At 34.9% G+C, this 16,584-nt stretch overlaps 1 non-coding gene across 1 annotated transcript; it reads left to right on the top strand.

Annotated features, from left to right (window-relative positions):
* The first annotated feature begins 1,554 nt into the window (after positions 1–1,554).
* Positions 1,555–1,661, top strand: LOC139894730 (small nucleolar RNA R71). Its single transcript, XR_011775215.1, has one exon. It is a non-coding gene; the product is annotated as a small nucleolar RNA R71 (small nucleolar RNA).
* The last annotated feature ends 14,923 nt before the right edge of the window (positions 1,662–16,584 follow it).

Here is a 16,584-nt window from a genome sequence, read left to right on the forward strand (position 1 = left end):
ATGGTTCTTACATATCGTTTTTGTCGGTTCAACGGTTTTGGTTGGTGGAGATTTAGACTTTCGACTCACAAAGGTGATCGATTTTTCATTATTACTAAGTGTCATTCTACCCTCTCTTACATCAAATAACGCCCTGGTAGATGCTAAGAATGGTCGACCTAAAATTAGAGGAATGTTTGGGTCCTCTTCTATGTCAATGACAATAAATTCGACTAAAAAGGTTAAATTACCCACTTGAACGGGTAGGTCATCAGCAATTCCAACTGGGTGCTTAATGGTTTGATCAAAAAGCCGAACACTCATCTCTGTTGGACTTAACTCACCTACTCCTAATCTCTTATATAATGAAAGAGGCATAACACTCACACTCGCACCTAAATCTGCTAGTGCATCATACATGACACAATCACTAAGTAGACAAGGAACAATAAATTCACCCGGATCACCCACCCTGGGTGGAGGTTTTGGTGGAACTGTCTTCACCGGATTTATCTTTACGGTTTTTGTTTCTTGTACTTTCATATTCTTCTTATTCTTTCCAGAGGTATCACAAACTTTATTACCTATTACTTTCTCATACTCAACTCCTTTTCTTGGAAACGGGATGGGTGGTTTGTATGGTGCCACCACTGGCTTTAAATACTCGGGTGGTGGTGGTGTTGTAACTTCTTCATTATTACTCACGTCTAAAACCTTCCCATCTTCTGATGTTGGTTTTTCAGAATTTGTTGAGACCATACTAACATTCTCATTCCGAGGATTTACTTCAGTATTACTCGGTAGCTTTCCTTGTTCCCTCTCACTCATCATGCTAGCAAGAGTACCTACGTGTTTTTCTAGATTCAAAATGGAATCTTGTTGAGTTCTTAATGACTGATCAAACCACTCATTTTTTTGGGTTTGAGATGTAATAAATTGTGTTTGAGATTCCATAGCTTTGCCATCATTTCTTCTAGATTTGACTTTTTCTCTTCGGTTTGTTGTGGTGGTTTATACAAACCAGGTCTTTGTTGATTGAAAGTATTGTTTTGAGTTGGTTGGTTATTCGGACCTTGTTGGTTATACGAGTTGTTGTTTGGTCCATTTAGATTGTAACGAATGTTTTGATTTCGATTAAAGTTCGGCCTTGGCTGTTGATAATTATTTTGATAATTATTTTCCGGCCTTTGGTTCATGTAGGAAACATTCTCTCGTTGTTCCATCGTTTGCTCGATGTGACAATCTTTCGTTAAATGTGGTCCACCGCATTGCTCACAACTGATTCGTATTGCGTGAATATCTTTATTCATCTTTTCCATTCGTCTCTCGAAAGAATCTATTTTTAAAGAAACGGAATCAAAGTCATGGCTAGAATCAGCTCTAGCCACTTTAGATGAACGAAACATATCTTTTTCCTGATGCCACTCATGTGAGTGGGAGGCTGTGTTATCAATAATTTTGTGAGCTTCAGTTGTGGTTTTCTTCATAATGGAACCACCAGCTGCTATGTCGATGTCATTTCGTGTAGCAACATCGATACCTTGGTAGAATATTTGTACTATTTGATAAGTGTCTAAACCGTGTTGAGGACATCCTCTCAACAACTTTTTGAATCTTGTCCATGCCTCATATAATGTTTCATTTAGCTTTTGCGTGAATGTAATAATTTCTCCTTGAAGTCTCCCGGCTTTAGATGCCGGAAAGAATTTTTTAGGAAAATTTTCAACTAAAACATCCCATGTATCAATCGCCCCTTCAGGTAACGATTCTAACCAATCTTTGGCTTCTCCCTTTAAAGTCCAGGGAAATAACATGAGATAGATCTGTTCATCCTCCACTTCTCGGATTTTAAATAGAGTACAGATCCTATTAAAGGTACGAAGATGTTCGTTTGGATCTTCCTTCGGCGCACCACTAAATTGTCAATGATTAGTTACCATGTGTAGAATTTGTCCTTTGATTTCATAATCTGACGCATTAATATCTGGCTTAATAATGGCGTGACCTTGGCCCGTACGTGTGGCTCTAATTCGGTCTTCCATACCTAGAGGTTCCGTTACTTCCATAATTGAAATTGTTGAATACGAATCACTAGAGGATTCTGATTTAACGGTTTGTAGTTCAGGAGGAATGATTAGTGGTTCAGGATCTCTGAATTGTTCTTGAATATCCTCCGAATTCTCAATTGTGAGGTCGGGTTCAAAAAATGGATTATTGGAAATTTGAATTGGAGTACATGGTCGACTAGATGACGATTCTAAAGAAAAATCAAAAACAATATTGGCTAGATGTCTTGATCGAGTTACAAGTGGTGAACGTATGAAAGGTGGTGAACGTTTTGCTCGGTGCTATCACTGAATATCCTATTAGTTATAAAGATAAAAATTATATAAGTTATCAAATTAATAGACTTTTCTGATTTTGCCCACGTTTCGAATAGCCAATAGATGCAGCAGGTAGCCAGGACCCTTTAAATCGGAAGCCCACAACTCGCCACTAACAAATCCAACTATTACTACGAACCAGAAAATTTTGAATGTCTATCAATTTAACCGCTTAAAATATTTTTTTCGTCGAAGTTTAAAGAAATTTTAGAGAAGAAATAGAAAATTCTATATCCTAAAAACTAGAGCGTCGAGAAATAAGAAAGAAAAAAGTACGTCGAAAAACGTCGAAAAATAAAAGGTCGAAAAATAATAAAAAACGTAGCGCGTCGAAACTTAAAAGTCTAAAAACTAAAAATTAAAAGTTACGTCTACAAGTATTAAAGCTTAAAAGAAATTCTATATCCAAAATGGTAATAACTTAAAAAGTACTAAAATCTAAAAACGGCGTCGCAAAATTCTAAAGTACCTAAATCTTAGTCTAAAGGAAAAGCACTTAAGGGATTTTACGGCAAAGCCTAAAAATCTAGAAATAAAAATAACTATGGAAAAAACTATGACTTAAAACTAAATACGAACGAAAAATACAAATATTACGCTAAAACAAATAAAAAGATACAAAATATAAAAATAAACTTAAAGTTGTAAAAAGTACAATTTTTATAAAAATATTATTTTTATATTATTTATTTATAAAAGTATTAATTTTATAATTTATTAAAACTAATTAAAACTAAAAATAAAAATTAAATAAATAAAACTAAAACTAATATTAGAAATTAATTAACTAATAAACCCTAATTAGGGTTTTAATTAATAATAATAATAATAATAATTAATACACCGTAATTATTGCAGTACCAGGTCAGATGTAGCGTGTCAGACAAGGCCAAGCTTTCGCATGGATTTTACATTATAATTTCATGCGGTCGCATGGTTAATGGTTCCAGGCCAGAATATGGGCTGCTACAGTACCAGGCCCGAAAACTTTTATATATATTTTTTTTCTGTTTTTAATATTTATATAAATGAAATAAAAACTTATATTTTTAGAAACTAAAAAAAATAGAAATAGAAATATTTTATAATTTTATATATTTTAAACAAACTCTTAAAAAATATATATATTTTATTTTTTTCTTTTAATATTTTTCTTTTTTTTAATTAAAACGTATTTTTACAAAAGCGTATTTTTACAAAAGTAAACTAAGAATCTTTTTTTTTATATAGCGTTTTGCTTCCGGCGTTTAAGCAGTTCCCCGGCAGCGGCGCCAAAAATACTTGATGTTAAAGCGAAGGGGTACAAAATAGTAGTATTTTTGCTACGAAATACTATTAAATACGTTACAATTTTACACAAGTTATTTATTTATTTATAGAGTGGATATACCTAAACCTTGCTACAACACTTATAGGCAGTGTACCTAATCGTACAGTAGTGTAGTTTTTAGTAAGTCCGGTTCATCCACAGGGAACTCGCCAAGTTTAACGCTATATTTTTTTAAAACTATATTTGTAAAAATATAAAAATATATATAAGTAGTATTATTATTATAAAAGGGGGTTTTTACCGTTTAATGACCGGATTGTCGATTTCAAAACTTTAGTCGCAGTTAAAACCTAATGTAAAATATAAAAATATAAAAGACTTAATTTTAAAGAGTAAAGTAAATGACAATAATTAAAGTGCGATAAAAGTGCAATAAATAAAATGACAATAAATAAAATTGCGATAATTAAAAGTGCAATTAAATATGAAATAAAGGAATTATGCTTATTTAAACTCCTGTAATCATGATGTTTGACGTGTTGATTTTAGTTTATTACCATGGGTTAATTGTCATTTGTCCTGGATTATTCAATATGTCCATCTGGTTTTTGTCCATAACAGTCCATCAGTCATAAATATAAAGTGCGAGTGTCCTCGTCAAATTATCCTTATATCCGAAGTCAAATATTCCAACTAATTGGGGACTTAAACTATAATTACACTAATTTTCCTTGTATATAATTCACCCCTGTTTTAATAAGTCCATTGACTATTAATTCATTCACATGTCCGGTTAAATGAACGATTATTAGTACTTATAAATATCCCGCCCATCGTGTCCGATCGAGTGTATATGGTTATTTATAGGTACTTCCAATTATAAATCTTTATATTAAATTAACAAACTATCATTTAATTAAACAAATATAAAGCCCATTAACAGCCCATAGTCTAATTTCCACAAGTGTCTTTCTTTTGTCTAAACTCCAATTATGGTACAAAGCCCAATTACCCATTTTTAATATTTAGCCCAACATCACGATTACTTCAATTTAAATAAGAATAATAATAACTTAGCTATGAGACATTAATTTAAAAAGGTTGAACATAACTTACAATGATTAATAATAGCGTAGCGTTACACGGACAGAATTTCGACTTACACACTTACAACATTCGCTAACATACCCTTATTATTATTAAATTAAAATTAAAATTAAAATTAAAATTAAAATATTATATATATATATATATATATATATATATATATATATATATATATATATATATATATATATATATATATATATATATATATATATATATATATATATATATATATCAGAGAGATAGAGAGGATAGAAAAAGGAGTACCAAACTCGGCTGAAAACTTTGAAATTTATAGCACTTGGCCTGACTTTTGGCCCCATGTGATCGCATGGAAATTGTGCTTCCAGGCCATGCGATCGCATGGCCCTCTGATCCAGCTCACATAATTTTGTTTTCTTGTTTGCCGACAGTTTTAATATATAATATAATATATATAATTTTAAGAATTAATTATATATTATATTATGTTCATGTGCATAGTTGACTTGTAATTTTTAGTCCGTTGCGTCGAGCGTTGAGAGTTGACTCTGGTCCCGGTTCCGGATTTTCGAACGTCCTTGCGTACAATTTAATATCTTGTACTTTGCGTTTCGCGGCTTGTGCTCTTGTAATTTCTAGACGTTTCTCATCAATAATTTGAACCACTTGGATTGTACTTTGTACTTTTGAGCTTTTTGGTCGTTTGCGTCTTCAATTCGTCGAATCTGTCTTTTGTCTTCACCTTTTATTATTTAAACGAATATCACTTGTAAATAGAACAATTGCAACTAAAATCTTGTCTTTTTTGAGGTATAATGCTATGAAATATATGTTTGTTTTTAGCATTATCAACAAGCTTGTATGGTGCTGTTACCCATATTCACTTTTCCCATTTATTATTCATATGATAACATGTTAAGTGATAACACACATTGATTGATGTTAAACGATAACAGTCTTTGAATGTATGTTAACTGATAACATTCATTGGATGTATGTTAAATGATAACATTCATTAGATGTATGTTAACTGATAACACATGAGATGTATGTTAACTGATAACATTCTTTGGATGTATGTTAACTGATAACAATCATTGGATGCATGTTAAATGATAACATTCATTGGATGTATGTTACGGATAACACATGGGATGTATGTTAACTGATAACATTCATTGGATGTATGTTAACATAGTGTTTTAAAACTATATGTAAAACTATAATGTGCATCTAATGTATGTTAAAAATAATATGAATTTTAGCTTGTTGTATTCAAGTGCCGGTATCATACATCAAATGTATGTTAAAAAAGCTACATCAAAACTATAAAAAAGGGAAAAATGACATGTATGTTTGCACGAATGTAAGAAGGGGATTGATGAAGGATATGAAGATGTGGAAAAATATCTTTGGAAAATAAAGCAGATTTGATCAAGTTTTCAGATAACATGAAGATTAAAGAAGTTTCAAAAAAAATTCAAAGTATTATTCAAGGTATGAATTCCTCATGGTCTGAAGAAAGGACGCCTTCACCTCTGATTGTAACTGAAGAAGGAGGTAATAGCTACAAAGAATATTTTGGAGTGGAATTTGATTTAGATTATGAAATTGAAGGAAGAAACAGAATAAACAACGCGAGAGAGAATGAGAATGAGGAAGATAATGTTAATGTTGAAATGGATACAGATGAAGTGGAAGATTTGTTTGAAAAAGAGGAGATGCGAAACAATGTGAATGTGGAAATGGAGAGTCGTATTGTGGAAAGTGTGAAAGAAAAGCAAAATGATGAGTTGAATGTTACAATGGAGGCTATAGTAGTTGAAAATTTGGGTGAGCAGGAGGAAACTGGACATAAAGTGAATATGGATTTGGAGAAACATATACGAGAGATTATATTTGAAAATCCAAATGATGAGGTAATTGCTGGGATTGAGGGAGATTTAAATGAAAAAAATGAGAGAAGAAGACAACACAAAACAGGATGTGAATGTTGGAATGAATATAGCTGGAGTGGAAGATTTGTTAGAAACAGAAGAGACGAAAAATAATGTGAGTGTGGAAATGGAAAGTCATGGTATGGGTGTAGAGAGTCAATAGACATGGTTGGAATGGAGACTGAGAAAGCAAAGAATTTGGTTGAAAAGGTTAAGAAAGAAAAAAGTGTGAATGTGGAAATTGAGACTAAGATGGATGAAGATTTTAATGAGCAAGCAATTGATGATGATGAAGAAAATACAAAGGCAGTGATAGCAAATATTTTGGGAGATTTGAAAAATGATAGTTTATTTGCAGGTGCAATAGATACAATTATAAGTAGAGCAGGGGAGAAATTGGAGAAGAAAAAGGAGTTGTCGAAGGAGAGAAAATAGAAAATCAAGAAAATAAAGTAGGAGGAAAAGGAGAAAAAGAACAATATGGTTACCAGCTGTGTACAGATCGCCTTTTAATAAAAGGGAGGTTGATGTCACAAAAAAGATTGACCAGGAAAACTTTACTGTTGCAAGATACTTCATGAGCTATGGAGAAGAAGAAGGGTAATGTGATGAATAAATCTGTAACACCCAGTTTTTCCCCGTATGTGATTTACAGGTGTATCACGTATGTACGATGGGTGCATGAAATAATTGAGACATGTTCGTCCGTTAAAGTTCTTGTATGCGAAAAGTGATCAGACTAAGTTAAAGGTCACGGCGCGGAGATATGGGTCGCGGCGCGACATTACAAACAAATCAGGATCAGGAGGCACGATAAGGAAGGCACTAGAACATGCCTTGGGTCGCGGCTTGATTTCAATTCCAGGAGGCATGTTAAGGAAACCACCAGAATACGTTATGGGTCGCGGCGCGACGATTAAGGCCGCGGCGCAGCATTCTGGGCGAGCTGGTACCAGATTTGAAATTTTAAAGGATATTCGAGGGGATTTTGGTCATTTCGCGTATGTGCCAGATTTGGGATCTTAAATCCCATCCACTCATCTTTTTTCTTTTATTTCTTTTTCCTTTTCTTTCTATTTTCCTCTCAAAAACTTCAAACCCCAAATTGATTCAAAGGGATTTTTGGAAAGGAAGAAGCGGATTTTGATCGAAAGCGTATGAGACAAGTTTGTTCTCCTCGTTCTTAGCTACAAGGTGATACTAGCGGTAAGCTCTAACTCCAAAATTCATTTTTGTGTTCATCATTCAAATTTAGGGCTTTTGATTGTATGTTCATACATGGAACCCCACTAGTTATTAATGGAAGATAATAACTAGGATTCGAGTTTATTAGTGATGGAGGCGGGTTTTGGGTTGGTTGATGATTTAGCTTTGTTTAGGGCTTTAAATTGAGTGTAATCACTATGATTAGTGATTATGGAAGTGTTGGAACTCATTTGGGTGTGTTTGGTTGACTACTTTTGAAATGGGTCAAAATTAGGGCTTTGGTGTCAAATTGGGTAAGACAAGTGTTTAACGCTTGTGTTCGGGTTTAATTAGCTTATTAGGACCATTGTCACTAGTGTTAGTGATTATTGGTTAGTTTGAGTGCGGTTTGTGCTTGGAGGTGCATTTGGGTCGAGATTGCACTAGTTGTCAATTTGGATTGGTTTGTAAATCCTCCCTAATTGTGTTGTTGTATTTGTGATAATGGAATAGGTACATTCCATCGGCGAGTTGCGGATTATTCGGTGGCATTCATCAAGGCGACAAGGTGAGTGTTAATATCCTAGGTGCATATGTATGTGTAGGATAGGTGCGGGTCGGGTGGAGTGGTTCTCGGTTATAGAGCCCACTTCACATATAGATGGGTTTGATGGACTTGTGTATAGGTCCAATTGGCACGGTTGTGCGCTTTGGTTGACCACCTTTGGCGAGGTGCACACTTTGTGTGTATGTTATCACAGGTGCTTGTGATGCGGATTATATAACCCCAATGGCGAAGGGTTGGTATTGAGTTGCGGATGAGTAACCATGATGACGTGGGTTTTGATATTGAGAAGTGAGTGGAATAATTATGCGTGTACGTATATAATGTATTTATTTGTGTAGTATGAATGTGGCATTGTCGCGGTGTTCAAGACACCACATTCTAAGTAATGAGTAGTATTGTCGCGGTGTTCAAGACACTACTGATTGTTTGATTGACATGTGGTATTGTCGCGGTGTTTAAGACACCACATTGTCATGGGAGTGGATGCCGCGGTGTTCAAGGCACCACTCATTGTTTTGATTGACATGTGGAATCATCGCGGTGTTCAAGACGCCACATTGTCATGGGGGTGAGTTAGTTACGGTGTTTAAGACATCACCCGGGGGATTAGTGATTACGCGGTGTTTAAGTAACACTAATGGATGTTATGAACTCCGACGGTCTTTTACGAGTACCGTTCCCTTGTACGATTGGTTAACCATGGTTGTGTGTTGTGATGTAGCTAACCCTCCGGGTGTAGCTTATTGGCGTTGTTCACATCGTCGTTGGTGAACTTATATTTGTTGTTATTTTAGCTTGTTGCTTAGTGATCGTATGGTATGCTTAGCTTAGCCTGCCTTTATGCTTGGATGCTCTGGTATGCATTATTTGATTACTTCTGTGGCGTGTCCATTTTATGCATATATATGTATGTAGTATATTCTCACTCACTAAGCGTTAGCTTACCCTCTCGTTGTTTACATTTTTATAGATTTGCATAGAGGAGGTGGCTCGGGTAAGCGTGGGGACTAGTGGACTTGTGTAGTTTGCTTTAGAAGACGTGCTTTTTATTGATTAGGATTGGGTAGCGTATCCCCAATCACCATGCTCGGTTTTGTTGGAATTTAAAATAGTCGGGTCGTGTTTGCTCGTTCGAATATTTAAACTATGTATTAAATGTTTTAAAGCTTATTGAACTTATTATTGTGTTAAAGATGTTTTTGGAAACATAAATCGGACCTAAATATTAATGTATTAAAGAAAAAATTTTACGGGCCGGTTTAAATACGGGTTGGGTTGTTTCAAGTGGTATCAGAGCATGGTCTAAGGGATTTAGGCGACTTGAGATAGGTGCCTAGACTTAGACTTTTGTGTGTGCTTATTTTTTGCGGGACTTGTAGGTGAACGGGTCGGAACGGGTTATAGTTAGTGCTTTGTTTGTAGGTGGACTAACTAGGATTTTTTGCTCGTGTTGTGATGCTATTCCCTTGCATGTGTTTATATCGCGTAGAATTGTCGTTGTGTTGGTTATATCATCGAGCGAGGCGGTCGTTGTACTAACGAGTTGAGACGACGTGTGTGCGTAATAAGGACTTGTAAACCTTATTACGGGTGCAAATCGTGTCTAATAAGTGATGTACGACGAGTGTTGAGCAAGATGGGGCGGTGTTATGCGTGTTCTTTTATACGTACGTGGACTAATCGTTTTGCATTCTTTAGAATGATGACGCGAAACGAGATCGAGACGAATGATGAGGAGTTTAACTCTAGAGTTCCGGCTACCGTTGCGGAGCAAATTAGTGCGTTTCGAGAAGAAATGGATAGTAGTTATTCCGAATTTCGAAATACTGGTGAAATGGAGCATTGTCTTAAGAGCTTCATGAGGACTAAGCCTCCGATGTACGACGGAAAACCGGATCCTTGAAGGGTGTTTTCGTACTATTGAATGCCCTCCTGAGAAGAGGACAAGACTCGCTACTAGTTTGTTGCGGGGTAGGGCAAAGGATTGGTTGGATGGTAAGATTGATCTTGTCGGTGGTGAGCCGTTTATGGCGTTATCATGGGACGAGTTCAAGAAGGAATTCTTCGAGGAGTTCCGGACTTCGGCTGACTTGTCGGAATTGCGTAATGAGTTGCGAAATTTGCAACAGGGTTCTATGGATTTGAATACTCTCAAGATGACCTTTATGGCGAAGGCTCGTTTTTTCCCGGAGTATTTAGGGAATGATCGTTTGTTGATGGAGGATTTTTATCGAACTTTGAATGATGACTTGAAGAACAAAATTAGCCGAGGTTACGCGAAGTCGTTGCAATGTTATACGCGGTGGCCAGAGGTTTCGAGTCGTATTCACGATCTAAGATGAGTGAACCTTCAAGTAAGAGAAGGGTTGTTTCTTATGGTGCTCCAAGTAAGAGGACTAAGGGTCCGAGCGTGAGCACGGGTGGTACACGGACTGGTATATCGGATTCTAGTGCGTCTAGGTGTTACAATTATGGCGTGAGGGCTCACAAGTCTTAGAAATGTTCGGTACCAAAGGGTGATGGCATGGTGTGCTTCCATTACCAAGAAGAAGGACATCGTAAGTCGGAATGTCCCGAGTTAGCGGGGACGGGTGCGGCAAGGGACGTTAAGGTACGTTTCGTTTTAATAAATATGTCCTTTGATTATTTATTAAGTGCCATTGAATTTGAGTTTGTTAAATGCATTGTGTTGTGCATATTATAGTTATGGGTGACGTTCCTAATGGAAGTATCCTATGGTGATGTTTTGATTAACGGGCGAAGGGCGTAAGACTTGGTGCAACCAAGCATTCCTTAGTATTTGGGAAATGTTTCTATCAAGCCATGGAAATGGGTTTTGGTGTTCGGTCGTTAAGCGCGTGTTTGCTTTTATGTTGAAGTTGATGAACCATGAGGTTCGACGGATGGGATGAAGCCCGAGAAATCGAGTGTTGATCTCGATGTATGTTGGTAAAGGAGTCTACGTGACGCGACATTAGGTGCCTCTTTTATACCTACTAGCGTGGTGTTCGACTCTGATTGTGTTGCGGTTACATTGTACTTAGGGTACCGAAGTGAAACCCTTAGGTACATGAGTGATCGGGTGAAATTTGACAAACTAAAGCAATTGGATGATTGCTAGGGTATGGTTTGTGTAATCATGGTACACTTTTTGTTCGAAGTGTTTAAGGATTGATTGAAATCCTTTGTGTGCTCAAGGTTGGAGCAAGATGTGGTGATGGGTCGTGTGAACCCAATTGGTTGGTAAAGTCCACCTTTGGTAGCATTGTACGGTTGTGCAAGATGCGGTAATAGAACGTAGTTCCAAGTGGGGGAGTTACACTCCCGCACGAGGAAGTTCTAGTGTGAGATTTCAGATGACGTTTTTTTAGTAGATCCGAAAATTTTGTTGGGACCTAGTTTTGGTCGATTTGTGGTAGAGTACAATTTCGGTTAAATTGTACTTATGATTTTGGATTTGAATTATCAGCGAGGTGGTAATGTGGTAAATCTCGTTGAGAGATAATGGACGTGTTTGGCGAGCAAGGTGAAATCCCACGGTTAAGGGATGTGCGTATTGGATTCTCTTCTAGAGAATTATTGTTTTGTACCTATGTTTGATATAGGTGGTTCTTGCTCGATTGTGTGGATGGTTAGTGGTATCCGTTAGGGTTCACTATAGTGTAGCAGAGCTTATAATTATGAAACGAGCTTATAATTATGCCCCTCAAAAAACCTAAAAATGAATATCTCTCCGTATTCATATTTACACCTTAGACTAGCCTCGCAACCACACTTCATTGTTGAAGACTTACAGTTAGCAACTTTAGGAGGTTTATTAGAAGAATTTTCATCATTAACCTGGTTATCATCAACTTCTTTACCTTTCCTAGATTGACGTTTCGATTTATTGTTCAAAGCCTTAGCATGATTAGAAATAACACTTGAATTACTTTTCGATGTATCAACATGATTAGAAACAACACATGGATCATTAACAAGAGTATCAATAGCTAATATTTTAGGAACACCCGACCTGATACACCTTATATCACACCTCCAGTTAGGGCATGGGTGAATGTGACCTTAATATCAAAAACACCAACATATTATATAAATGAGAACGACACTATATGATAAACACAAACTTTATTGAGTACACAGTGGAATAAAACAGAATGTTGTTACAATAATTGAAATTACAGGGATGTAAATAAATGCATAAGTAAAAATGTGACTCTTTCTTCAAGTCCTACATTCCAAGTAGCATCGCAAATAAAAGAGCAAGCTGATCAACCTGAGACAAAACATGCTAAAATTTCAACCAAAAAGGTTGAGAGACATTCATAGGTTAAACAAAATAGTCGACCGTTGTTTAGACCACAAGATTTTTATTTATAAAGGTAGATCTCGCAGGGATCTAAAAGTAGTGCCAAGTTTGTGATATTTAGACTAAACAGTTTCAAAGTTTGCCCCGTGACAAGTTGTACTGTCCTTGTCGGTTTGAATCATTATTAAGTAATACAATGACTTGGGCAAATATATCGGGGACGTTACTCCGATAGGCCTACCCCCAATAACTAAGCATGCGTTATCTAAAAGCAATTAAAAATATCACAGTGGGGACTTGTAGGACATAGCCAGGTATAGCACAGTTTAATAGTTGGTACTTGTGTCTAAGTTGTAAATATTAAAAGAAGCATGTGTCTCACCCCAATAAGTTAAATAAGTTGTACACAATATAAAGTGGGGCTATGAAGTTCACCTTAGTAAGTAGGAGAAGAGTTTGTTATTCCTCGGAATAGAAGAGTTGAATGAATGTGAGCAGAAAGTCAACTTAATGACATTTAAGAGTAGTTAAATGTTTGCCCAAGTTAAGTATGCAAGTGTTTAAGTGTAGTTCGTTTTACTAAGTTCCTATTCTTAGTAAGTTTCCACTTTTAGTAAGTTTTCCATTTTTAGTAAGTTAGTGTTGAACACTAGTGAGTTGTCCTTAATAAGTCTACCACTTATTAAGTATGTATATGACTATGTGTTGTTCACTTAGTGAGTGTATGATTACTATAGTCGGGTTGATATTGTGCACCATACCCAAACATCTATACCACCGCCGAGTCACTTGAATGATCAATTGTTACCGGTTGGCCCAGGATTTCTTGACCAAAATCTAAGTTTGGCATTCGAGATCCACAAGCGTCCCATAATGGTACCAAGGATCACCCTAGGCCTTAAGTAGCGTTGACTTCGAGTAATCACACGTTATCGTGAATGTTATAATCTTATAATATAAGTATTATAATATAAGTAGTAAGTGTTAGTAGTAGTATAAGTGTATAAGTGTTAGGTAGTAGTATGTAGTATAAATTAGGTAGGTTTAAATTAGGGTTTTAATTAATTAGAGTAGTATTAAATATTAGGGTTTAATAATTAATTAATGATTAGGGTTAAGTAATTAATGTTTAATGATAAAGAAATGATTAGGTAATGATTATTATATAATTAGGGTTTAGTTATTATTATTATTATATGATTAGGGTTTAAGTATTTAATATGTATATATGTATATGTATCGTGTATATATCGATATATATAGTTTATATATATATTCGTATGTATATATATAATAAAAATATTTTTTTTTTGTATATATATATATATGTCGTATATGTATATATATATATATATATATATATATATATATATATATATATATATATATATATATATATATATTATGTGTATATATTTGTTTCCATTTTAAACACTAACAAATCTTTAACAAATCTTTAGGGTTTTTAAGATTCAACAAAACTTCCTCCTTTTTTTTAAATCGATATGTATATGTATATATGTATGTCGATTGCATATGTATATATGTATATTGTTTATGATTAATTAAACATGATTAATATAGATCAAGAACAAACATAAATCAAAACAAAAATTGAATGAACAAGTTTAGGTTTATAGTCTTATACCTTGAAGATGGATGAAGATTAATAAGAAAAGATGAATATCACTTGAAGATGAAGATCAAATAACCCAAATAATGAAGAACACGCTTGAAGATATTGATGAACACGATGTAGATCACTTGAAGATCACTAAGATTAGAAGCAATCAAACAAACTGCAAAAAGGTGGTGGTGGTGTTGCCTTGGCCGAATACCACAAAGAGAGGAGAGGGAGGAGATTGTTTTTGTGAGGTGATTATTGTATGAGAATGGGATGAAGAAAATCTAAAGATGGATCCTCTATTTATAGTTGCACTAGGATGATTCTAGATCTAGGTTTACTTGGAGGAAAAGTTAGGTTTATGGAGGTAGTGATTTTGGCCAATTTCTAGACGGGTAGAATGGTCATTTTGCCCTCTTTTTTAATTAAAAAAATCGGCTAGGGCATCAAGGGATGAGTTTGGAACTTTTTCGTTTTAGTCCTTGTACTTTTGGTTAGTTAAAATGACTCATTAAATGTTCTAGTTTAATTGTTTGAATGCAACAAGTTTTAGAGTATTACATTTTGTTCACGAAAGTTAATTAGATTATTATTTCCATCTTTTATTAACTTGTCAATTATTACACAAAGTTAATTAATATGTTTTATAACTCTTAATACTTAACAATTGTTAATTAAAGTTTAATCATTAAGTTTTAATTATATTGTTTGGGCATTTAATATTGGAAAAATATAGAATGGAAAAATGAGGGTCGTTATACCTAAACACAACGTAATTGATAGTACCATCAGCCAACCTATTAAATGAAGCTTTCTTGACATCAAATCCAGCAGATTCAGCATAACTCTCATAAAAATGCAAGCTATGATCATAAAAAGGATAAACATAATCAACAACAGGCTTTAAAGCATCAAGAACAATTGAAAATCATAACCTAGAACCATTTGGAGTTCGATGCTCAACTGAACTCAGTATGTGATTATATTCATCAATAACAGGGGAAGCATTCAGAACATCTGCAAAAAAAAACACAAAATAAGAGCAGTAATGAAACACCCCGTCAAAAATCTCTTTAACGAAATGTTAACTCTGGTCCCAGTGCTTGGCTTGACTTCTATGTAACAGCAGTATTCTACAACGAAAGCAATTAATACCTGAGAATAAAACACGCAAAACGGATCAACAACAATGTTGAGTGAATCTAAAGGTTTTAGGTAAACAATACAGTATGTTTAAGAAATAAGATTTCGAAAACGTTTATCAATGGAAGACCACCAAGGTTCAATGTTAAAAGTTTGTAGACAACTCCGTGTCCTGTTTCAAAAGTTTGTTGACACTACCATGTCAAGTTTCAAATATCTGTAGATAATACCATATTAAGTTGTATCTCATTTGTTCGTAAACCACAGTTTTATATAACGTTGTATAGTATCTGAAAAACAGTTATTAGAAAAATAGTTTAAGTTCCTTGACCACGAGATTTTACAAGTACAACTCCAAGTTTCAAAACGTTTGCATAATCTGAGCACCTGAATACTAGCAATGACCCTAGTATAGAAACCACTATGCCCGCCCTTACCTCGTAAAATGTTATACACTTGTTCGAGCCTATCTAATGTTCAAAGTAAATGCACCACAGTTAATATTGTAGGGTGAGGTTGTCAACCTAACAGATCCGTTCATCTAAATTGTGCTTACACCGATGGTATTAAAAGTATTCAAGCTAGAGGCTTTGTGAACAAACTCAATATGCATATATAGTACTCGTGTCAATACAAAAGCATTTGATAAAGTAAGTATAACAGCGTGTATTCTCATCCCTAAAAACATGTAAAAAGTGGGACTGTAGACTCATCTTTGAATAAAGCTCGGATTGAAAGACAAACGACTTGTACGGATTATAGCTGAGTAATGCAACCTAAGTATACGTATTTAGGTTGGTCAACATACATGTCTTAAACAAATGTGGTTTCATAGTATAAGTTGTCTTATTGCTCGACTAGACGCGTTTCAAAGTAAAAGTCAACATATAGTCAACTAGTTCATGCAAGTCAAACAAAGTCAACCCAAGTCAAACCAAAAGTCAAACTTGGTCAAAGTAGTCAACTAAGATCAATATCAGTAGGTACATGTCAAATTTTGGTCAACATGTCAAACCTAAGTCAAACAACAAGTTTCGGATTATAAATGGTCATTTTCACAATTTCAGTTTATCGTTGTGCACAAAGTTCATGTACA

Source organism: Rutidosis leptorrhynchoides, chromosome 2 (genome assembly GCF_046630445.1).
Source record: "Rutidosis leptorrhynchoides isolate AG116_Rl617_1_P2 chromosome 2, CSIRO_AGI_Rlap_v1, whole genome shotgun sequence".
In the NCBI taxonomy this organism is placed as follows: domain Eukaryota; kingdom Viridiplantae; phylum Streptophyta; class Magnoliopsida; order Asterales; family Asteraceae; genus Rutidosis; species Rutidosis leptorrhynchoides.